At 47.2% G+C, this 23367-nt stretch overlaps 1 protein-coding gene across 1 annotated transcript in view; it reads left to right on the top strand.

Annotated features, from left to right (window-relative positions):
• The first annotated feature begins 9555 nt into the window (after positions 1-9555).
• Positions 9556-23367, top strand: part of TAOK1 (TAO kinase 1) — a 67601-nt gene continuing 53789 nt past the window's right edge. The window contains exon 1 of the mRNA XM_083715064.1: positions 9556-10004. The gene's annotated coding sequence lies outside the window, so the exon portion shown is untranslated. The remainder of the gene's footprint in view (positions 10005-23367) is intronic.

The following is a 23367-nucleotide window of genomic DNA, read 5'->3' as shown; positions in this document are numbered from 1 at the left end:
TGTAGCCCCGCACCCAGATTTAGCCGTAACACTCCCCATTGTCTTTTCCTTAACAAATCCTGTCTTAAGGATATGTCTGTTTTAATAGGGTGTGAGCCTGTGACCTGGCCCAGGAACGAAGTATTTATCATTACAAAAGACTGGCCAGGCTACCCAGGAAATCCAATCAAGTATCATGCCAGACAGGAGATAAACAACAACAGGAGAAAGACAATATTAAAATTTCTGTGATGTAGGTGTGATGTATCTGAGGGGTGGTCTTAGGTTACACCCCTTCAGTGATGTATGTATGATGTTTCTGGGGGTGGTGTTTCTGGGGGTAGTGTTTCTGGGGGTGGTCTTGATCTACAGGGTGACAATTTCAAAAGTCTTTATAAGGCCTTGTGCGCCATTGTTCTGGGTTCCTCCTCCTCTCCTGCGGGTGAGGGGAGCACCCTGTTGCAACAGATCAATAAAGATCAAGCTTACTAGCTGCTTTGCTTCTCAATATTCTCTGGTTGACTTCTGTTATTCTCTCCTACCAATAGGGAACCTATGTAAGGACTCTATATGGGCTCTTGGATACCCCATAAGGGAAAAGGGCAATTTTTGTTTATAACAGAGTGTATGTGTGTGTGATGTTCAAAAAGAGGCTTCTTCCTTTGTGTTGCAAGCAAGACAGGCCTTGCCTTTTGTTTTTCCCCTCTCAATGAGGCTATGCTCTCCAAACTATTGCTGTATGGAGCGCTCCTGCAGAGGGTTTGCACACCTTAGGAGCTGAGGATCCAGAGCATTAGGCCACTGTCCACATGTCTGCAGATCTTGAGTTTAGAGGAAATGCGAGTACGAGATGACAAATGTAGAAAAGAATGCATGGCATGAGAAAGCAGGCAGAGAGACCTTTTCTTCCTCATAACTCTAGAACTCTTGGGCATCACAGGAAGCTGAATGGGGAAGGTTCGGTAGAGATTTTTATTTTTTTATTTTAAAGAGGACTTGTCCACGCAACACAAACTTTGGAACTCACTGCTGCAGGAGCAATGCTGGCTTTCAAAAAGGACTAGGCAAATTGATGGAAGGTAAGCCTATCAAACCACAGAGCCTAGGGCTTGCCAATCAGAAGGTTGGTGGTTCGAATCCCCACAATGGGGTGGGCTCCCGTTCCTCGGTCCCTGCTCCTGCCAACCTAGCAGTTCGAAAGCACGTCAAAGTGCAAGTAGATAAATAGGTACCGCTCCGGCGGGAAGGTAAACAGCGTTTCCGTGCACTGCTCTGGTTTGCCAGAAGCAGCTTAGTCATGCTGGCCACGTGACCCGGAAGCTGTCCCTCGGCCAATAAAGCGAGATGAGCGTCGCAACCCCAGAGTCGTCCGCGACTGGACTTAATGGTCAGGGGTCCCTTTACCTTTACGCCTATCAACAGCTGCAAGTCACAATTGCTTTGCTCTGCCTCCACTAGTCTAAATGTGAGGCTACCAGAGTTGTGGTTCTTGTACAGCTTTAGCTGGAAGGACCAGGACAGTTTCAGAGAGACATCATCTCCTTTCATCACATGCACAACAGAACATCAAATAGGTAAAGGTAAAGGTACCCCTGCCCGTACGGGCCAGTCTTGCCAGACTCTAGGGTTGTGCGCTCATCTCACTCTATAGGCTGGGGGCCAGCGCTGTCCGCAGACACTTCCGGGTCACGTGGCCAGCGTGACAAGCTGCTTCTGGCGAGCCAGCGCAGCACACGGAACGCCGTTTACCTTCCCGCTGGTAAGCGGTCCCTATTTATCTACTTGCACTTTGACGTGCTTTCGAACTGCTAGGTTGGCAGGCGCTGGGACCGAACGACGGGAGCTACCCGCGTCGAACAGCGCTACCCGCGTCGAACATCAAATACATGACTCCTATTTGAAACTTTGGAATAACCTTTTCCCACGGGATTCTGCGATCTGGGGGAGGAAGGGAAATGTTTGTTAAGGGGGAGTCAGGTTCTCATGTTCCTTTTGAACATGGGTCGCAGTGACATCTCCCCTCCCCACCTTCTCCTACTTCACTTGGGTTCGTTCTGGGAGAATAATTAATGTTCAGTTCTCATATTCAGCAGTTCTTCTTGTCACCTCCAGAGGGCACAACCACACAACAAAATTATGGTAGTTTCAGAAGACCGGGTTGTGATGTCCAGGAAGCCACAGCAGCTCAGCCTGTTAGGTGCATTTTCAATACATTATGAATTGGATGGGTTTTCGGTTTCTCAATTTAAGCTGCTTTTGAATCTAAACAGCAAAATTATCAACAAGAAGAATTAACAATGATAATTTAAGACTTTCAAAAAATTAAAAAACTATGGGTTTAAAAACAGAATAAAACTTGCATCTACTTTCTAAATATCTGGGCAGGCTTGCCTAAACCATAGTGTTTATAGCAAACACTGAAATGAGTCCAGTGTAAGCTCTCGCCTGGAGTCAATAGGCAGGGAGTTCCAAAGTGTAAGATAGTTGCCTCACTAAAAGGAATGCAAGCAAAACCACATAAAACCAGAGCAAATAACCAAAAATAAACACCAGATGTGATGAGATACATACAAATATATATTAAATCTAATCCAGTGTCAGGTCAAGAGAGTGCAGCGTGTTGTCAAGAGGTAGAATCAAAGTTCTGGAAAGTCATTTATATCTGTGAAATGAAAAGACAATTCATTCATTGGAAGAAGGGGCGTGTGTACTGGATGACCCAGTCTGAAACCATCAACCTGGAGGAAATAAAACAATCAAATCTGTTTGTCAGCTGGCAATGGAGACTGTCCCTGCTGTATCACATTTGCACAGGTGTACAGGTTGAATGGGAGCTACACCCAGGGAAGAAAGCCTCTCACAAACCAGATTTCGCCAGCCTTTTGAGAAGGATGCTCCAGCCCCGCAAGATCCTCGGGAGCGGTTGCGTGCTGGTTTTGCTAGAATCCCTCAAGAGCATTGGCTGCTCCTTCTTCTGCCTGCCAATCCCCCTCAGGTCTCTTCCGATGAGATTCCTTGTTCTCTTGGAAACAAGGCATCAGGCTCTTCGTTGGTGCTGCATCGGCTAAGTGCCAGCAGGAAAAATGTGTGTCTCTCTGGAGGAGGAGGAGACAGAGAGACACTGGGGAAGCAGGACAAGAAGGAGAGCACAGAGAAAGGGAATCTAAAGACCCATCTGCACTGTGCATTTAAAGGAGCATCGTTCTGCTTTAAGCAGGCATGGCTCCTTCCCTGTTTCTCAACCTTGGGCCCCCAGAGGTTGTTGGACTACAACTCCCATCCTCCCTGAGCTTCTGGCCTAGGGATGATGGGAGTTGTAGTTCAACAACATCTGGGGACCCAAGGTTGAGAAAGGCTGCCCCAGAGAATCCTGGGACGTGTAGTTTATTCAGGGAGTTGAGAGCTGCTCTTCGCAGTGCTACAGTTCCCAGAGTTGCCTGGGAAGGAAGACTGATAGCTAACCCGCTCTAGGTGTTATGTTCTGAGTTGAATAGGATCCAAACTGCAGCAGTCTGATTGATCCTAGAACAATAGGATCCAAAATGCAGCAGTCTGATTGGTCCTAGAACAATGCAGCAGTATGATTGGTCGGCAGGAGCCACCCAATCCAGCTCCAGATAGAAGTGAATCCACAACCTGTTTGGCCTACAGGAGAATCTCGGTATTAGCCAATCACGTGCAGCCCATTGTGTAAATAATGTATATAAAGCAGATGCTTTGAGGGGACTTCCATTCCCTCCTCACCACTATGAGCTGAATAATGAGCATGAAATCCACTCTCAACTCTGAGTATATTTCACTAGGAATGGTAGTTCTGCGAGAGGAATATGGGAGTCATGAGGACTAGAGTCTTATTTGCTTTTCAGGGAAGGGGGCAGAGCATGTGTCCTGCATGCACAAGGTGGTCCCAGGTTCAGTCGCTTTCCTTTCCAGATGGGGTCTATGAGAGAACCCTGCCTGAGCCCTGGAGAGCCACAGCTGCCAGTTGGTGAACTGAGCTAGATGGCCCAATCATCTGAGTCAACATGAAGCAGTTTCCTATTTTCCTGATTAAAACAACCCTTTACTCATCAGCATGAGGACTAGAACCTTGCCATATTTTTGGGGAAGAAGGGCTAGAGCTTGGCGACAGAGCCCCGTGTTGCCTGCGGAGGTTGCCAGGCTGAGTCCACAGGTAGGGCGAGGAGAATCTCCTGCCTGAAACTCAGGAGAGCAGCTGCCAGTCAGTGTAGGCAATACTGAGCTGCCTGGACTCCAGGGCCCAGGTTTCTAAAAAGAGGTTATAAAGGAGGAAAGCAGAGGCACATTTCTCAATGTGTCATGGATGGGCAGGATCAGAGGCACGTGAAGGGGTCCTCCGCTCTGGGCACTGGTGCAGTCGGCCCCACAGCCCTCAAGGCTTTGCTTGCTGCAGCTACCTAAGATCAGAACAGCTCAGGCATCGAGAACCGGTGACTCATTTTCCTGCAGTATCAGTGGAAAGGGGAAAAAATCATCTAGCAACAGAGACTCGGAGACACAGCAGGGTTTCAGCTGCCCTTTTCTGGGTTGGAATCTTTCCCCACGTGGTAAGAAGACTGATGGCCGGCCTGGGCACAACTGCCACAATTTAATTTACTACTAAATAAATAAATATTACAATCAAACGGGGGCAGGGGCAACAGGTTCCCTGCCCTGCTTAAAGACTTTCTTCCCCACTTAAATCTGAGCTTTGAAGTGGCTCACATCCCAACTTTTCTTCCAAGGAATTCAAGGTAGCACCCCGCCTGCTCCTCAGTTAATCCCCACCACAACCCTGCAGGGTAGGTTAAGCCGAGAGGCAGTGACTGGCCCAAGGTCACACCCAGGGAGAGCTTCGTGGCAAAAAGAAGGGGGGAGCGGATTTGAACCCTGTTCTCTCCCAAAGTCTGAAACTCTTCACTCTACACCACACTGGCTCTCAGCATACATGCATGTTTTTATTGATTAAAGTATAATTGCAAACATACATTCACATACAGTGGTACCTCGGGTTACAGATGCTTCAGGTTACAGCCTCCGCTAACCCAGAGATAGTGCCTCGGGTTAAGAACTTTGCTTCAGGATGAGAACGGAAATCGCGCAATGGCAGCACAGCGGCAGCAGGAGGCCCCATTAGCTAAAGTGGTACCTCAGGTTAAAAACAGTTTCAGGTTACGAACGGACCTCTGGAACGAATTAAGTTCTTAACCCAAGGTACCACTGTATACATTAACTTCCCCCCTTGAGCAATATTTCAGGATTCTGGTTTCATTTCTGCGAAGCATACCACATTCTATCAAAAGAATAAAGAATCCATGTTTCAGTTTTCCTAAATCACCCAACAGCAGATATGTGTGTGTGTCTGTTTATCTGTTCTTGTGTGTGTTTGTAATTGTAAAATGCTTCCATTCTAAGCAAGGGGAGCAGCAGTGGGCAGGACAGGGTTAAAGGCTACTTGGGGTCAAGGTGGGGGGCTGGATAGATCCAATGTTCCGCCTCTGGTTATAAAGCTGATTCCTATGTTTCTCTTTAATCTGGAACCATAAGGTTACATTTAAGGGAAAGAGAAGCATCTCCCATTGGACAAGTATTCCAGGCTGGAAGGACAAGTATTCCTCCCCCATGATATAAAAGACACAACACAAAAGGAAAAAAGGATTGGGAGGGAAGAGGGAAAAAGCAAGCTCAGGCATTCCTTCTCTGTTCCAAAGTTGGAATGGAAAAGATTTCAAAGGGGACGAGGAGCCAAAGGTTGCTGGTTTCTCAGCCCAGCCCTGCAGCTCCACATCTCTCCTTCTCCTAGAGCTGATGTAATGCCCTTGGCCAGGTTGGAGAGACCATCCTTTGTTGCAGAAATCACAGGTAAATGGCCAGGCCTTTGTCTGGAAATGCAATAGCTGCTTTTTTTGCAAGACAGCCTGCCTTTTTCTTTCTCCTCCTTCCCTCCCACCACGCCAGGATGGGGATGACGTCACCCAGGTAGCTTGCTAGGAGGCAAATGAAGGAAGGGGAGAGAGAGAGAGAGAGAGAGAGAGAGAGAGAGAGAGAGAACAGTCTGAGTTAGACGGAAAAAGAGAAAACGGGGAATAGAGTCTGGGCTGTGCCAAGATTTTGGAGTGCTGCCTCATGAGCCAGACCAGTGGGTCCAGCTGGCTCAGCAGTGTCTGCACTGACTGGCAGCATCCAGTGGGAGGGGCTAGAGGCAAAGTGGGCGGAGAAATGCAAATATTGACTTTGTACAGCAGACTAGTTTCTGCACACTCTGCCACACCCGCCCACCCACACCCACCCACATATATATATATATATTTGTATCCCACCATTTCTTCCAAGGAGCTCCTGCTCCAAGGTGGTATCCCTGGTTCTGCTCCTACCACCCCCATTTAATCCTCACAACAACCCTGTGAGGTAGGCTAGGCTGAGAGGCAGTAACTGGCCCCCAGGGTCGCACCCATTGAGTTTCATGGCTGAGTGGGCAGTGTCGTAGCATGGGGCGTGCAGGGGGGGCCGGCTGAACCGGGCGCAACATCTGGGGGTTAGGGTTAGGGGGCGCAAATCCACGGGTTAGGGGGCACAAATTACTTGCCTTGCCCCGGATGCTGACAACCCACGCTACGCCACTGTGAGTGGGAATATTTGAACTCTGGTCACTTCCAGGGAAGGGGGTGGCTCAGAAAAGGGAGTGACCTAAGGAGAGTCCTGAGGGCCATACAGAGAGGACTGGAGGGCCACATTTTCATGTTTTCTTAAATTTCCCAACAGATGTGGAAATGCGAATAACTGAGCTTACGTGTGGAATAACGAGAAAAGCTGAAATTGACATATTTGGTCACCCGTTACCTGAAAGTCAATCACCCAGAAATAAATGGGATTTACTAGCCAATAATCACGGTTAAGCTCACGGGGCTATTTTTTACCATGCCCTTTGGAGACAACCAAACTCTGCCTGATTTGCAAGGAAATCTCTCGCTGCACAAGCCTCCAACGTCCGCCGTGCATCTGTGCATTTTAAGAGCGAGGCCCAAGTCTCCACTGGAGCCCCAAGGAGGGCCCTGTGTGTGCTTGTCTCCACAAAACACCCGGCAACGTGGCTTGATGTGAACACGTGCGCCTTCCCTGATAAGCAACCGAGTCCCATCAACACAGCCTGGGGAGCCAGCCAGCCAGCCTCTGATGCATTCACTGGTCCTTTGCAGATTGCAGAACTGCCTCCTCCAAGCGCCTATGCAGAGCTGATCCTGTGGAAGAGCTTCTTGGTTTTTAGCCACTATGAGGAAGTTGGCAGAGAGATGCATTACTGTATAACAGAAACGACTACTGCTTTCAGCTTCTATTTGGGAAGGGGCCGTGGCTCAATGGCAGAGCAGGAGGTCCCAGGTTCAGTTCCCGACAGCGTCTCCAGGAAGACCTGGGAGAGACTCCTTCCCTGAAACCCAGGAGAATTCCTGCTGGTCCTTATACAGTGGTACCTCGGGTTACATGCGCTTCAGGTTACATACGCTTCAGGTTACAGACTCTGCTAACCCAGAAATAGTGCTTCAGGTTAAGAACTTTGCTTCAGGATGAGAACAGAAATTGTGCTCCAGTGGCACAGCAGCAGCAGCAGGAGGCCCCATTAGCTAAGGTGGTGTTTCAGTTTAAGAACAGTTTCAGGTTAAGAACGGACCTCCGGAACGAATTTAAGTTCTTAACCCGAGGCACCACTGTACTCTGTATAAGGCAGTTTCCTATATTATTGCTATTTAAAATAAATATTTTATACCATTTGAGGTAAAGCACCCTAGATTTTGTTTTTATTTTGAAATTTTTGCTAAACATATTGTTATGAATAATAACATTAGCAACAACTGGTAATATAATGCAATGTTTATAAAGCACTACATTTTCTGAAATGCTGTACATGTATTGAAATATAAGACAGGACCGGCCTGAAGGCCCACAATCTAATAGACAGGAGAAGGGAAAGGGGATAGGGTGGGTCTCTGCTCAGTGGTTACAGCACCTGCTTCAATCGCAGACAGCATCTCCAGGCAGGGCTGGGAAAGGCAAAGGTGCTCTGGGGAGCTGCTGCTGCCAGCCAGAGCAGGCTGCACCAGGCTAGGTGGACCCATGGTCTGACTTGGGAGCTTTAGAGCAGCTGCTCTTTTGCTAGCCAGCCGGTGGATTGGGCCCAGGCTCTTTCTGCCAGGCTTGGAATGGTTGCAGCCAGCCACCAAGCTGACAGGGTGACCTGAGGTCAGTTGCTATTTATCAGACTAACCTACCCTGCAGGGATGTTGTCAGGATAAAATGGGGTCACCCCCATGAGGAGTCCACAAACCCCAAGGCTTCTCCTCATTCCTCCCAGAGCACAACACCCACAGTGCTTTCTTTTGGGGGGTTCCCTCCTCACAATGATTCTGTCCCTTGGGTGCCCCCTCACCAGCAAAGAGAAACCCCATGTGGTTTTTGTTTTTCTACAAACACCCCCATGAATTGATCTCCTTGGTACACTCCGTTTTCCTTTTCACTTCCCCCGCGATTCCCCCCATGGTACACTCCCTCCCCCTATTTGGGACACTTTCCTCTATTTCGGAGGACCTTAAGGTTCATAAATAGCAACACCCTAGAGGTCCGAGGCCCTAAGGAAATTAGATTAGCCTCAACCAGAGGCAGGGCCTTATCAGTACTGGCCCCAACGTGGTGGAACGCTCTGTCTCATGAGACCAGGGGCCTGCGGGAACTGATTTCTTTCCGCAGGGCCTGTAAAACAGAGTTGTTCCACCTGGCCTTTGGCTTGGAATCAGTTTGATCCCCTTCCCCTCTTTCTTTTTCCTTTCTCCTCCTGTGAAGAGGCTGCATCCTAATGTTTTAATGTTGTACTTTAATCTTTTTTAAATTGTATTTTAATCAACTTGTTTTTATTATTGGTTGTTAGCCGCCCTGAGCCTGGTCTTGGCTGGGGAGGGTGGAGTATAAATAAAAAAATTATTATTATTATTATTTATTCCCCTTTGGTACACACCCAACTTCCCCCCCATGATTCGGTCTCCTTGGTACACCCCACGTTCCCTCTCCGACCTCCCCCCCCCATGAACCCTTCTCCTAATTGTCCTGCTCCACATAGTACGTTCCACTCCCCCCCTCCAAGAACGCACTTTTGACACTCTCTTTATTTTGCTATTGAAACCCTCCCTTTCCTTTCCCTCCATTCCTCTTGGTACGGTCCACTTTCCTTTTCTCTCTTTCCTTTCCCCCCTCCGTTTCCCACAGTTTGGTACGCTCCTTCCCCCCCCTCTTCTAACGCGATTCCCCCTCTGGTCCGCCTTCATTTTATTGTCCCCTTGTGCGCATGCGCGCTTGCACCCTTCACTTCCCCTCCCACCCTTCTTTACCAAGCCGTGAGAGGAAGAGAAAAAGCAGTTGACGTCTTTTTTTCTATTAGTCCCACCCTCTCGCTTTTTACTAGTCCCACCCCCTCGCTTTTCCCCCCATGTGCGCACGCGCATTCCATCTCTCTTCCCGGCCCGCCCATTCGCCGTCTCCGCCTCTGGCTCCTCCCCCCTTCCCTCCTGCCAATCACCGCGCCTCCCAGTCAGTCCGCGAGCGCCGATGACGAGAATGGTCCCGTTCTGGTTCTCGCCGCCGAGCTCGAGCCCGGGCCCAAGTCTCGCGAGAGGGAGCCCGGTGGGCTGCTGAGGCAGTGGCTGAGGCGGACGAGGAAGGGCGGGCGGCGGCGGAGGAGAAAGAGGCGGCGGCGGCGGCTGAGGCGACTGAGACTGGGGAGTCCGAAGGGGGGAAGCCGGTGCTGGTGGCGGTTGCCCTCGGGGGTGGGGTGCGAGTGGTGTCGCCTTCGTCGTCACCATCCTCCTCCTCCTCCCCGTCGCCCGTGAGGGAGGCGCCGGCGGCCTCCGGCCCGGCCCGCCCTCCCCGCCTCCCTTCGGCCCTTCCCGCACCGGAGTGGACTGGGCGGGCGCAGGCCGGGCGAGGGGCCTTGGCGGCGGCGGCAGCAACATCGGCCACGGAGGACGAGGAGGACCTGAAGGGTGAGCGGCTGCGCTCCGCGGAGGAGGGCCGGAGGACGAGGGCGGCGGCGGCGGCAGCAGAATCAGAATCCTGCTTGGGGCGGGGCCTCCTCGGGTCGTGGAGGGGGTGTGGGAGGGGTGTGGAAAGGGTTAAAAGGAGACAACTCTCCCCTCCTCCCAAAAAGCAGGGGTGTTTTGGGGGGGAGGGGACACACACCTGGGGGGAGGGGTCGACGTCTCCGGGGGGGATCTTCTCCCCCTCCCCCTTTCAAATTTACATGGGAGTATGGCTTCCGAATGTGTGTCTGTGTAAAGGTTTGTATCTCTATGCAAGCCTGTGTGTACTTTATATGTGTGTGTGTATACACTATATATATAGTGTGTTTGTGTGCGTATATATATATATGTATGTATGTATAGTGTATACTGTAGTGTATAGTGTAACATTCCCTTTCTCTCCATACACACACACACACAGTCTTTTCAGAGATACATTTTGGGGGGCACTGGAGACAATTTGTTTATGTATGGATATTGCATGTGTGTATGTATATATCTATTACATATAACAGGCAAATATATAGAGATATGTAATGTGTAATATTGAATCCAATATATGTGTGTGTGTGTGTAGAAATTGATATAAATACAACTCGATGGCACATGGGGGGCACTAGTGGCTTAGGTGTCTTTCTCCACTGGGGAAGAATCAGGATATATACAAGGGGGAAGGAGTTTGTCATCTCTTATAGAATAACAAGGAGGCGTGGATGCTTTTAAATAGGAGAGAGTCAGGAATAAGAGATAACTGTCCTCAAGAGGGGGAAGGGGATCAGGACAGGTGTAATACCTCTGTTAGGGGTTGGACCTCTCTCTTCCTCTATAAAATAACTAACATAGGGTGTATCTTTCTTTTGTTTTCGGTTTTTGGTGGGGGGGTGTCAATGGGGGATGAGGAGTTGCCTTTTCCCAGTGGGGAAAATCTTATTATAATGTGAAGGGATAGTTTTCTATGGAGGGGAATTCTCTCCCACCCCCACAATATAACACAGGGTTGTGTTGTCTTTTTATTGCGGGTGGGCAGTCAGGGCTTTGGAAAGTGTTGTGCCTACTAAGGAAAAGGATCAGAATGTGATATGGGGCGGAAGAGGAGGGCATCTTTATTGGTGAACAGGAGGTGATTAGGACATCATTTAGCCATTCACATGATACTTTTTGGGGTATGGGTGTGTGTGGGCAGTGATGTCTTGGGGCTGCACCTTTGTTATTTATTTTAAATATGATATCCCGTCTTCCACTTATGCCAATAAAGGCCAATAAAACAACAATATCCCATCTTCCTATTAGAAAAAATGTTACACAAACAATAGAGTTGAATAGCAGGGGGAGAGATCACAGGAAGCCCACCATGGTTGATTGGTGTTCCTGGGGGTGGGGTGCAGTGCTGCAATAGGGGAGGGCTGCACCCAAGATTGCTGTATTCCTTATAGAGGTCAAAGGAACAATATTGTGGGTTGATTGCTTAGAGATGTATTCTCTTCATGGTTGGAACAGGTGACAGGAAGGCAGAATGGAATTGCTTGTGCTTCAAGGAGTGGGGGTGAAGAGGAAGGGCTGCTAGTGGATAAATTGTGATGTTCTTTCTCCAGGAATGTAATGTTTCAATTTTTTGTGATTAAAAAGTGCTTGTGATTAAAAGTGAGATTTGTTATTGCAGGGTTTGTTTGTTTTCAGCATTAGATATGTAGTGGATAGTTAATCAGTTTTGTGACCTTTCCAAGTTCGGGACCCCTTCCCAGCTCTGTGAGTGTAGACAACAAATCACAGACCTGGCTCAGAGGGGGTTTAAGAGGGTCATGTCTCCTTCTGTAGTGTAACTCATAGAATGGGTATGCTTGGGGGGGGGGGGAGATTCTTAGCTCCTGGAAAGCTGTGCCAGGATTTGCAAAGTGTTGCCCCTTCAGTTACAGCTCAGGGGCCTTTCTTTGTGCCCTGGGAGCCAAGCAGAAGACAGCAGGACCACCTGCCTATTTTTAGCTATGTTCTTCTGGGTGGTATGTGACTGTCTTCCCTCAGCCCACTTTTTTTTGTCCCAAGACTGGGTGCATAAGTACACCATCATTTCCTGGTTGAGATGATGGCCTGGACAGGATAGGGGAGTGGAAAGCTGCGCCCACCCCACAAAAGGAAAGAGAAGCAGCTTGTAGCCTGCATTTGCCAGTTGTGTCAGTATACCATTGGAGGCCTGTTCCAGTACCCTTCTGGGGGAGCCAGAAATACCCTCCGCTTTTTGGATGCCTGTGGTGCTGCAGAAGTCTTTCTCTTTCCACATACACAGCCCTGGAAACTGTGCTGTACCCTCAGAGGTGGAGCATCAGGAGGCATAACGGCACCTCCTTTGGAAGGGTTGCTTCCTCTTTTCTTAACCAGTAACAGGACCAGCCTGACACACTTTCCCCCAGTGACTTGTGGTGGGGATGGCAGTCAGTGGGGCCACTTGTCATTGATTTGGCCTGATCACATCCTAGTGAAGACCCTGGATGAAAGCTTTAAAAAAAATGTGGAAATGAATGCAACATTTATTTCATGTCTTCCTTTTAATTGGCCTGCTCATTTTTGCTGGAAACCTGCTTTTTTCAGAGTGACAAGAGAAAGGGGTGTGTAGTGTGGAAAAGGCTTTTTTTTTCATGCTGCCCAGGCTGCTAATTGATGGCTGTGACCTATATTAAAAAGGCCTTGTGTTGATTCTCTTTAGTAATTGCTGTGCCCAGCAGCAAAACAATCATTTCAGTGCATCCAGTTATCTTTTGGGATCTAAGTGTCAGGACTTAGCAGTTTTCGTTCCTTTATGATACCTTGTTTGACTATCTTACTCATTGCTGTTTGGCAAGATGGTTGAAAATATTCTTTGGTGGATACCAATACATATAAGTACTCTGGCATCTTAGTGAGGGGTGTGGTACAAGGAACTGAGTGAAATTAAAATTGTTTTGTCATGTGAGTAATATAGTCATTACTTCAGTATGTTGATAAATACAATAACTTAAGCCTTAGATCTTCATGAGGTCATTTTTGAAGCCTTGGGTCTTCATGAGGTTATTTCTATAGCCAAGAGGAAGGTATTTTCTGTTTATCATGACAGAGCGTATTTTATATGTAGTTTATTTGGGGGGCAGTGGCTGAAGCTTCAATTGAGAAAATTAAGCAAAACTGTTAATTTCATTCTTGGCTAAACTCTGGATGTTACCTGCAAATGTGCCACATACTTTCTGGCATTAATTCTGTCTATATTATGTATGATTCCTTTCTTCTTACTAAATGCAATACTTTAAAACATTGGTCTTCAGCTGGTTGGGGACGCAGGTGGCGCTGTGGGTTAAAGCCTCAGCGCCTAGGACTTGCCGATTGAAAGGTCGGCGGTTCGAATCCCTGCGGCGGGGTGCGCTCCCGCTGCTCGGTCCCAGCGCCTGCCAACCTAGCAGTTCGAAAGCACCCTCGGGTGCAAGTAGATAAATAGGGACCGCTTACCAGCGGGAAGGTAAATGGCGTTTCCGTGTGCAGCTCTGGCTTGCCAGAGCAGCGATGTCACGCTGGCCACGTGACCCGGAAGTGTCTCCGGACAGCGCTGGCCCCTGGCCTCTTGAGTGAGATGGGCGCACAACCCCAGAGTCTGTCAAGACTGGCCCGTACGGGCAAGGGTACCTTTACCTTTACCTTCAGCTGGTGGGTTGGGACCCACTAGCGGGTCACAGTCTGATCCAAGTTACAGATAGGTAGCCGTGTTGGTCTGCCATAGTCAAAACAAAAAAAAAAATTCCTTCCAGTAGCACCTTAAAGACCAACTAAGTTAGTTCTTGGTATGAGCTTTCGTGTGCATGCACACTTCTTCAGATACTTCTTTCAGATACTGAAAGAGGCGGTCGTTAAGCCGCTTCTTAAAAAACCATCTTTAGACCCGGCCAGTATGGCCAACTATCGCCCAGTCTCAAATCTTCCATTCTTGGGCAAGGTGATTGAGCGTGTGGTTGCTGAACAACTCCAGGCACGCCTGGAGGATGCGGACCATTTGGATCCCTTCCAATCGGGGTTCAGGCCTCATCATGGGACTGAAACTGCCTTGGTCGCACTGGTTGATGATCTCCGGCGAGCTAGGGACAAAGGTGAGAGTTGTTTCCTAGTTCTGCTGGATCTCTCAGCAGCCTTTGATACAATCAACCATAACATCCTTCTGGACCGTCTAGAGGGGTTGGGAGCTGGGGGCACTGTTATACAGTGGTTTCGCTCCTTCCTCCTGGGCCGTGTTCAGAAAGTGGTGGGGGGGGATGAGTGTTCAGACCCTTGGGCCCTCACTTGTGGGGTACCTCAGGGTTCCGTCCTCTCCCCCATGCTTTTTAACATCTATATGAAGCCGCTGGGAGAGATCATCGGGGGGTTTGGACTGGGTGTCCATCAATATGCAGATGATACCCAGCTCTACCTCTCTTTCAAATCAGAACCAGTGAAGGCGGTGAAGGTCCTGTGTGAGTGCCTGGAGGCGGTTGGAGGATGGATGGCGGCTAATGAATTGAAGCTGAATCCTGACAAGACAGAAGTACTGTTTTTGGGGGACAGGGGGCGGGCTGGTGTGGAGGACTCCCTGGTCCTGAATGGGGTAACTGTGCCCCTGAAGGACCAGGTGCGCAGCCTGGGAGTCATTTTGGACTCACAGCTGTCCATGGAGGCGCAGGTCAATTCTGTATCCAGGCCAGCTGTCTACCAACTCCACCTGGTACGCAGGCTGAGACCCTACCTGCCCGCGGACTGTCTCGCCAGAGTGGTGCAGGCTCTAGTTATCTCCCGCTTGGACTACTGCAATGTGCTCTACGTGGGGCTACCTTTGAAGGTGACTCGGAAACTACAGCTAATCCAGAATGCGGCAGCTAGACTGGTGACTGGGGGCGGCTGCCGAGACCACATAACACCGGTCTTGAAAGACCTACACTGGCTCCCAGTACGTTTCCGAGCACAATTCAAAGTGTTGGTGTTGACCTTTAAAGCCCTAAACGGCCTCGGCCCAGTATACCTGAAGGAGCGTCTCCACCCCCATCGTTCTGCCCGGACGCTGAGGTCCAGTGCCGAGGGCCTTCTGGCGGTTCCCTCATTGCGAGAAGCAAAGCTACAGGGAACCAGGCAGAGGGCCTTTTCGGTAGTGGCGCCCGCCCTGTGGAACGCCCTCCCATCAGATGTCAAAACGATAAACAACTACTTGACATTCAGAAGACATCTTAAGGCAGCCCTGTTCAGGGAGGTTTTTAATGTATGATATTTTAGTGTTTTCTGGTTTCTATGGAAGCCGCCCAGAGTGGCTGGGGAAACCCAGCCAGATGGGCGGGGTACAAATAATAAATTATTATTATTATTATTATTGGTCTTTAAGGTGCTACTGGAAGGAATTTTTTTTTTTGTTTTGAGTCTGATCCAAGGTGAGTCAGAATAGTAGCATTACCACCATGCAAATATATAGCAAAAGATTAAGAAATGGGTCCTCAGATGCTTAATAGGGTTAAAAGTGAGTAAAATATTTTCAGTCTTGTTACTGTTCTGCAATTCAGACTTGCAAGTGGCAACTTACCTGGCTGGCCATTTGTGGCTAGTAAGAATTGTCTCAAGGTGAATAGGTGTTTTGTTTAAGCCATTAATGTAGTAACGTGTCAACAAGACTGCTCTAGAATGTAACTCATCATTGCATATGGAACTTGAATCCACGCAGTAGGAAACTAGGATGTAATTCATAGAGATGTAGATTTCTTACCATTTATACTTCTACAGTACTGTAGGCTGCTATACGCTTGTTTTTTCACAAAAGAAATGGATGCTTATAACTTCAGACCTCACTCCTTTTAAATACAATATATCTTTTTACTATTTGCCAGCTGCTTGTGCCCAAGGACAAGCATGGCTGACAATGGGTTTGACCTTCCAGGTCAAATTCTTTGCAACATTTGTACAGTACTAATTCAAGCTGATGTGCCTCTGTGTTACATCCATATATTTTCTCAAAATGCGTTCATATGTTGTTGGTATGCCGGGGGCCACTTCCTTTTTATGCCAAGCTTTTGATGGATTGCACCTGCCTAGAAAGCATGGGGTGCAGTCCTGGACTCTTTGTGGAAGGAATGGGCATTGTAAGTATTCCTACTTCTATCTTTCTTGGTTTAGAGACAATTTTGATAGTTTACATGGATTATTTGTTTGCTTCTGAACCCCTGAATAGATAGAATGGGGTGGCAGTGAAATAAGCTTTTTTATTTTTAGTATTTCTCATTCTGTGTTTAGGTTTGTAGTATGTGGGATTGCTGAGAGCACTTCTTAATCCTCCAGCTTGTGAAGGTATTTTTCTAGGCCTCTTGTGTTGTGATTTATATTGGTTTTCTTGCATTTTATTGTACTCTGTTGTATATTTTTCTGTTCTACACTTTGGAGACTTTTATTATTTTTAATCATTATCATCACCACCTTAGATTTATTGTGTCATACTGAGACATCAGGTCGAAGAAATATTCATTCTCAATCATGGGTTTAAGGGCACTGTTTCTTTAGAAACAATAAACGGGTCTAAGTGCAGAGGTTCTTTTTTAAAAAAACGTGGGCCATGAAAATTAATTTTTTGCATGTAGCAAACAGGTGTTTTCTGAACTTTGTAACATCTAAGGTAGACTTAAAAAAATAAAATAGGAACATTTATGTATTTTCTTTCTTACGAAACATCATAATCATCCCCTTCCCCTTTAAAAAATGATCCAGACATTTTCTGCGTTGGCATTTTAGAAGCTGTTACTTTTAAACCAAAATATAACGTTAAATGCATAGGAGTTGGAGCACTGTGCCTAATCCTTGGACTTAAGCTCTCCGTCTACACCTTTCATAGCAATTCTCTCCTTCTTCCAAGCCATAGTTTGCCAGTTTGGGTGAAGTTGCAAGCTATGGTCTGCCAGGAAAACAGTGAGGAGAGAATCCATCCAGGCTCATTTACATAATGCCTAGCCACTCCCATATCTCCTTACATATTTCTTCTTGTGATACAGGTACGTGAGGGAAAAATTACGAAGATAACAGATGAGGGTGTGTAAGACACAGTATACGTTACTCTTTTTACAGATCACTGTACTCATTGCATAGCTGTATACATGGTGTATGTAAATATTACAAGGCAGTTTACCTCAATCACATGGCAGCCATTCTCAAGAAACATACCTTGTAGAATCTTGTGTGAAGAGTTAAACGTTGTTGAAAGTGCAGAAAATAGTCTCCTTTTAAAAAAATGCTTAGTCAAATGGGAAAACCCATTAAGTTCTGAATTTTTGGGATTTGCTATTTTTTCTGTCTGGTGGTTTTTCAACTGACCCTGCTTTTGTAACTCTCAGAGATATATTTGTTACAGTAGCACGTGATGTGCAGAATGAGGTAGTCTTGTTTCGTCACGATGCTGTGAGAGCGTATTACCTGAAGATCTTGCAAGGCTAGTATTCTGGCTGAATGTCTTTGAACTTAGCTGTTTGCTGGTTCAGCACATTTTAAATGTTCAAATTTCCTCTAATATTTAAACTTCTCATGTGGATTTTGTGTGTTAATTAGGCCGGAACCTTCAGCCTCAGGATTGTGTATGTCTTGGTGTAGCCTACAACTTCTGTCTTACCTTCGTTGAACTTAATGAATCTTGTTCCATCAAAGCCTCAGTCTGCCTCTTTGTTTTGGACCCTTCAAAGTGGGCAGACATTTGCTGCCATCCTGCTGCTCTACCAGTTTGTCTAGCCAGGTGTATGGCACACCTTTTATTTTGTGGCCTTTTAGTTCTATGGTTTACAAAAAGAATTCTCTGAACCCATATGAGTATATATACAAAGGCATACACGTGACAGCTTGGAAAAAAGCTACCTGCGTCTATAATCTAGTGCTCCCTCCTTCAAGACCCAACCAATTTTAGCAACAGTGGCAAAATGAAAAAAAAAAATAGTGCTTGGATGGGTGTAGCTTAGCACCCCAACAGGGAAGCAAATTGCCCCTTCCCCATTAGCAAAGGGATCATTTTATGAGCGGCAAGAGGCAATAACCCTCTTTTCTCAGATGATCTGCATGCAGCGTGGCTGCCTGCTTGTGTATGTGCTTGCACGCAAGAGTGTGAGGTACCATTTGGATCCCTTCCAGTCGGGATTCAGGCCTCATCATGGGACTGAAACTGCCTTGGTCGCACTGGTTGATGATCTCCGGCGGGCTAGGGACAAAGGTGAGAGCTGTTTCCTAGTTCTGCTGGATCTCTCAGCGGCGTTTGATACCATCGACCATGACATCCTTCTGGACCGTCTTGAGGGGCTGGGAGCTGGGGGCACTGTCATACAGTGGTTCCGCTCCTTCCTCCTGGGCCGTGTTCAGAAAGTGGTGGTGGGGGATGAGTGTTCAGACCCCTGGGCTCTCACTTGTGGGGTGCCCCAGGGTTCTGTCCTCTCCCCCATGCTTTTCAACATTTACATGCAGCCACTGGGAGAGATCATCAGGAGGTTTGGGCTGGGTGTTCATCAGTATGCAGATGATACCCAGCTCTACCTCTCTTTTAAATCAGAACCAGTGAAGGCGGTGAAAGTCCTGTGTGAGTGTCTCGAGGCGGTTGGAGGATGGATGGCGGCTAACAGATTGAGGTTGAATCCTGACAAGACAGAAGTACTGTTTTTGGGGGACAGGAGGCGGGCAGGTGTGGAGGATTCCCTGGTCCTGAATGGGGTAACTGTGCCCCTGAAGGACCAGGTGCGCAGCCTGGGAGTCATTTTGGACTCACAGCTGTCCATGGAGGCACAGGTCAAATCTGTATCCAGGGCAGCTGTTTACCAGCTCCATCTGGTACGTAGGCTGAGACCCTACCTGCCCGCGGACTGTCTCGCCAGAGTGGTGCAGGCTCTAGTTATCTCCCGCTTGGACTACTGCAATGTGCTCTACGTGGGGCTACCTTTGAAGGTGACCCGGAAACTACAGCTAATCCAGAATGCGGCAGCTAGACTGGTGACTGGGAGCGGCCGCCGAGACCATATAACACCGGTCTTGAAAGACCTACATTGGCTCCCAGCACGTTTCCGAGCACAATTCAAAGTGTTGGTGCTGACCTTTAAAGCCCTAAATGGCCTCGGTCCAGTATATCTGAAGGAGCGTCTCCTCCCCCATCGTTCTGCCCGGACACTGAGGTCCAGTTCCGAGGGCCTTCTGGCGGTTCCCTCACTGCGAGAGGCCAAGTTACAGGGAACCAGGCAGAGGGCCTTCTCGATAGTGGCGCCTGCCCTGTGGAATGCCCTCCCATCAGATGTCAAAGCGATAAACAACTACCTGACATTCAGAAGACATCTGAAGGCAGCCCTGTTCAGGGAAGTTTTTAATATGTGACATTTTAGTGTATTTTTCATCTCTGTTGGAAGCCGCCCAGAGTGGCTGGGGAAACCCAGCCAGATGGGCGGGGTACAAATAATAAATTATTATTATTATTATTATTATTATTATAGTGTACCAGTAGCATTCAGTTCCCAGAGAGTAGGTCACATGTGAATATGGCCCTCAGGCCCAAAAAGGTTAGCCTCCCCACCATGGACAATAAGTTGTCTCTTATCAGAGTGCCTCTCTCTCATGTGTCATGACTTCTCAGCTTCATCTGCCTGCTACTGCTGGCCTTTGCCTCCCCTTCTAGTGGCCTGCTTCATTCTGGATTACTTTCTGATATCAGGTGTGGGGCAGGTAAAGGCAGGGCTTGTTTGAAAGGGAGTTTGCAGGCACCAGTCATCAGCAGTGCCTGCAAAGCCCCTTTCAAAGTGCAGGGCAAGATAGCACTCTAAGTAGGGCATCTGAAGACCCTTGTGGGCAAATGACGCCATCTTATCATGATTGTGACATTGTGATTGACAGGTGGGCAGTTCCACCCTTCTTTGGAACTTTGCCCACAAAGGGTGGGGGAGATAATAATCGGGCCAGTCTCCCCACACTTGAGCCACTGCTTCCATTCCTGATGTAGCATTGGGCTGCAGTCAGATGATTGGGGCTTGAAGACTTCTGAACTGTTGGTCCCACCCTGATTGTTTAGATGATGATATCTAATTTATTGCCTGGCATGGGGTACATTGCCTTAAGAACCTCTTTCTATACCATGCTAGGGAGCTCTGGGTTTGCAGACTGTTTCCTTGTTAGAGGTGCTAAACTGTACACCTGGCCTGCCTATTTACTTACTGTGTTTAATTGATAAGAAGGTATGCGTTCACTTGGCATTTGGTTTTCAGGTCAGCTATTTCCTGATATTGGGCAGAGAAGCATCTGATCATTTCATACATATTTGTGGTTTTTTGTTGTAGGACTAGATCGCCTAGAGGCCACACCTGTTTTGCTTCAAGATGCATTACACTGCTGGATGTATAAGGTGTTGCCTGATTGCTTTGGATAATACGTTAGTGCAGTGGCAGCCAAACTGTTTCACAGAACTGTAAGAAGGCAGTCCACTGTTATCAAGATGGCTTCTCCAGCCCTGCTTATATTCTCCTCCAGCGTTTTAGCTCCAGGGCACATTGTATTGGGTATGCGTGCTCAAGTTGGTTCAGGGTAATGATGAGGCGCAACAAAACTGGCTGGTGGACCTGTGGAAACTGATTGCTCTTCCAGAATCTACTGCAGTGTGCAAGAGTGTAATGGCAGACCAGACACATGTACAGTACATAGGTGTCTGAAGGTAGAAAGCTTGAGAACCTTCACTGGGACATGCTTTTTTTTAATAATAAAAAAAATCAGTGTGGCTGTTAAAAGATAATCTTCACATATATTTAGGCTGGGGGTCTAACTTGGCTATAACTACTCAACAATCTGAAGTGAGGATAGAGAATGTACTTAAAGCATCACCTCAGTGTTGTAGTCGTGAAAAACACAAAATTAACATAATGAATTTATTAGAGGAATGGAAAAGAAATATGCAAAGATTTACAGCTTGCTACAAACTTTGATGCCCAAGCTGACAACAACAGTCCTCAGTTATTTTCTGTATGGATAAATAATTGGTGATTATTTTTGTCTGAGAATTAGATAGCAGTTTTATTGATTTATATTTCATTCCTGCTCTTTCAGTGAAAAATTGTCTGTCAAACAATTTCATAGCAAACAAAGTCAAATAAAACTTGTAAATGTTAAACCGAGTAGATAATACACCTGGAGTAGAGGATTTTTAACTGGATCAAGTTCCAGGCATGACTGAGGATTAGACCTTTGGGAAGGGCCATAACACAGTGGTACAGCAGCTTTTCATGCAGAAGGCCTAGGTTAAGTCCCCAAATAGCATCTCCAGGTAGGGCTGGGAAAGAGACATCCATCTGAGACTCTGGAGAGCGATTGCTGCCAGTTAGTGTGGACAATACTGCATTGGATGGACTGTTGGTCTGACTTAGTATTAGGCTGCATCCTATGTTCATAGGCCAGATGACTTGGATATATTTGCTGCTGTTAATGCAGGCTGAGTCTAGGAAAGATTTGCCAGTGGCTTGATGTTGTGGAGATCAGTTTTCTCTGTGGGGCCTGCCATGACTCTGGCGTTTGTGGTTGTTGCATTATTTCTTTGCATACATGCACATGTTGCCCTTGCAAACAAATGCATAAAAGCTGGTAGTTAACCATCTTTTTACTTGCCCACCTACATCTCTGCTAATCACATCATCTGCTTGAAAGGAGGATAAGAAACTGTTCAGATTTCTAAAATCCTTCTTGTTTGGTCTCTTGATGATGTAAGTGGCTGCTTATAAGCCTGCTACCCAGCTACATTCTAGATGGAGGCAAATGATTTAACTGAAATTTTACTGAGAGACTTTTTTCTTTTGCATGCGTGTATCATTGCAAAGAAACAAATTGTGTGAGTCATTGTGTGCAAGTTTGAGGGGGCCAGATACAAGGAAAGACGCTTCTAAGAGTGAGTGTAAAATTGCAGAGAGAGGGCTGTGATCCAAGGTCACTGCTGCTATCATGACTTTTTGGGTCTGGAATTCTCCAGTTCTGATTCAGAATCTATGAGAAGCACTGAAAAGATGTACTAGAGGAAAATGAAGCCCTTGGCAATTTCCTTGGGAAAGTAAGGCCAGTAGAGGCTGGTCTATCAGGGCAAATTGGGCTCTGATCCACCAACCTCACCCAGCCTGCCCTCACCTGCTTCCCTTCTTACTGATGGCACTGGCTGTGAGCTTCCTCCACTTTGTCATCCTCTTAGAATTCAGCAGGGAGGAGGGTGGAGAGAAAGTTAGAATTAGTTGACTCTGCCTGTCATTGTCTTATCAGTCCCAATAAGCACCAGCTACCACTCAGTTAGACTTAGTTGAAAAAGCAAATTTAGGTACTTTTGCAGAGAAATGGCAGCATTTCTGTAGTCAGAACTGTTCTCCATCCACTTCTCACTTGCCTTACTCTGTTGGGCTCAGATGAGATGCTAAGCTGTTTGTGGCGCTGAGTAATCAACTTGCATAATAGTTGTTTAGTTCTAATGAGCACAGATGAATACTGAAGTCTTGGTTTAACAAAACACTTTGAGGGTGGCTAATTTTTAATCTTTACACCCAATAAAACATTTTTGTTTTCTTCCTATGTTCTACTGGCTCTTTCTTGGAAATAAGTAGTGCAAACCACTTTTGTCTGTCCCCACGATCCATTGTAAAGGGATCTTGGGTAAAGGTGGAGATGGGTAGGGAATAAAAACATTCCCTATACCTACAGTTGACTCCACCCATTTTTTCAGTTTGTTCCTCTTGACTGAGAAGAGAAGCATACAGTGGTACTTTGGTTTTCAAACGTAATCCATTCCGGAAGACTGTTCGAGTTCCCAAACATCTGAAAACTCAATACGGAAAACTCAATACAGAAGCTGCATAGCATGTTTGACTTCCAAGGTGTGTTCGAAAACTGAAGCATTTACTTCCGGGTTTGCAGCATTCGAAAACCGAAGTGTTCGTCAACGGAGATGTTTGAAAACCGAAGTACCACTGTATTTGCAAAACAGGGATTGGAGTGCTTGGAAGTGAGAAGTACAGTGGTACCTCGGGTTACATATGCTTCAGGTTACATACGCTTCAGGTTACAGACTCCGCTAACCCAGAAATAGTACCTTGGGTTAAGAACTATGCTTCAGGATGAGAACAGAAATTGTGTTCTGGCGGCGCAGCGGCAGCAGGAGGCCCCATTAGCTAAAGTGGTGCTTCTGGTTAAGAACAGTTTCAGGTTAAGAACGGACCTCCGGAACAAATTAAGTACTTAACCCAAGGTACCACTGTACCTTAAAACCACCTTCCTTTATCATCCTTCCCAGTTAGTTTGGACTGAGGTGTTAACCCTTTGCTCCAATTTAACATTAGGTCAC

Source organism: Podarcis gaigeae (genome assembly GCF_964106915.1).
Source record: "Podarcis gaigeae genome assembly, chromosome: 15".
Classification (NCBI taxonomy): Eukaryota; Metazoa; Chordata; class Lepidosauria; order Squamata; family Lacertidae; genus Podarcis; species Podarcis gaigeae.
The sequence above is the reverse complement of the archived record's forward strand: the minus strand, read 5'-3'. Positions and strand labels throughout refer to the sequence as shown.